The sequence below is a fragment of the Euphorbia lathyris genome, chromosome 4 (genome assembly GCF_963576675.1).
Source record: "Euphorbia lathyris chromosome 4, ddEupLath1.1, whole genome shotgun sequence".
In the NCBI taxonomy this organism is placed as follows: Eukaryota; Viridiplantae; Streptophyta; class Magnoliopsida; order Malpighiales; family Euphorbiaceae; genus Euphorbia; species Euphorbia lathyris.
The window spans coordinates 4,845,871-4,847,727 of NC_088913.1; the positions used below are offsets into that span (position 1 = coordinate 4,845,871).

At 36.2% G+C, this 1,857-nt stretch overlaps 1 non-coding gene across 1 annotated transcript; it reads left to right on the forward strand.

Moving 5' to 3' along the window:
- The first annotated feature begins 1,051 nt into the window (after positions 1-1,051).
- On the forward strand, positions 1,052-1,158 carry LOC136228207 (small nucleolar RNA R71). Its single transcript, XR_010688539.1, has one exon. It is a non-coding gene; the product is annotated as a small nucleolar RNA R71 (small nucleolar RNA).
- The last annotated feature ends 699 nt before the right edge of the window (positions 1,159-1,857 follow it).

Consider the following 1,857-nt stretch of genomic DNA (forward strand, 5'->3'; position numbering starts at 1 on the left):
ACCATAGTTAGGAATTTGTGTGATTGCATCCATAAATGTCAAATTGATATGCAAATTTTTAAGTTTATCCAAAAACGTTAGAAGTTGTTTATCATAGTCCTTATTTTGGATTTTGTGCGGAAAAGGTGATTTGGGTACAAAAGTTTTGGTACTTGTGTCAAATGGTGAACTATTTGTGTTTAAGATATCTTCTTTGGATTTTGGTAAATCAGTTCCTGGTATTGTTGCATCTTTGGGCATTTCAGGCCCTTGATAATTTTTTCCTGAACGAAGAGTAATAGCCTTCACCTGCTCTTTCGGATTTTCTTCCGTATGGCTGGGAAGACTTCCCTCTTTTCGGGATGGAATTGATTTAGCAAGTTGACCAATTTGAACCTCCAAATTATGGATGCTAGATGAGTGGTTTTTAATAAGCTGATCAAATTTATTTTCGATCCGTTTAAAACCATCGTCGTGATTACTTACTTTTCCACTTATAGCATCTATAAATTTGTCGATTTTAGAAGATAAAGTGCTAATTGTATCTCTTGACTGATTTTGATAATTAGTGGTATGATTTTGATTAGCACTTGCATTATTGTTACTATTATCTTTCCAGTTAAAGTTAGGATGATTCCTCTATCCAGCATTATAAGTATTAGAATAAGGATTATTAGTTTGGTTTTGCCCTTGGACAAAATTTACCTGTTCGATCTCACTCATATTTTCGTAGTCCACATCCGTTTGGATTGGATTACCATTGGTATCGCGTGGTGCCATAAATTTGTCAATTTTGTGCGATAAAGCAGAAAATTGGGCTTGTAACACCGCGACTGGATCAAGTTCAACTATACCTTTAACTGATGGTGTGGTTGAGGATGATGGGTTTGCTACCGGCATATGTCCTCGCTCCGTGGGCCACATACTGCTGTTGATTGCCATTTCCTCCAAAAGTTCTCTCGCTTGGGCTGATGTTTTCTTCATAAATAGCCCTCCCGACATAGCATCTAATGAACCCCTAGTTGTAGGATTTAATCCATTATAAAATGTTTGCATTAAAAGTTCAGCGGGTAATTGGTGGTGTGGGCATAAACGTTGAAGTTCTTTAAAACGTTCCCAAGTTTCATAAAGAGTCTCATTATCATTTTGAGAAAAAGATGTTAACTCCTTTATGACTCTTGCGGTTTTTGCTAAAGGAAAATATTTAGATAAAAACGCTTGGGCTAATTGTTCCCAAGTGGCAAAAGTTGCGGCTGGCATAGAAGTTAACCATTCTTTGGCTCTATCCTTCAAAATGAAAGGAAAGAGGCGAAGTTTGATTGCTTCTGCAGTCACATCTGGGATTTTAAAAGTGTCACAAATTTCTAGGAAATTTGTTAAATGGGTGTTAGGATTTTCGTTAGGTAACCCGTAAAATGTTACATTATTTTGCAACATATTAAGCAAAGCTGGCGTAATTTCAAATTGATTTGCGGTGATTCTGGGTCTAACGATACTATTGGTCACACCGGCCACACCTGGCCTAGCGTAATCCATAAGTGTTGGTGGGTCTGCCATTTTTTCTGGCTCGGTATATGTTTTTACTGGGGTCTTATTTTTGTTTTTCTTATTTTTCTTGTTCTTCCTAATGGTTTTCTCAATTTCTGGGTCAATAGGGTCTGGTACAATGCCTGAACTTCGAGAACTGCGCATGAACCTGAAATCTTGCACGAACCGAAACTACCTACAAAACAGAATTTGAAAAATAAATAAATTAGTAAATGAGAATTATTAAATTATAAAAGTTAAAATAAGTATGTTTAAACCTAGATTCGAAATAAAACAAGAAAAATTTAAAATTTTATCAAAAATTTTGGCGTTCCCCGGCAACGGCGCCAA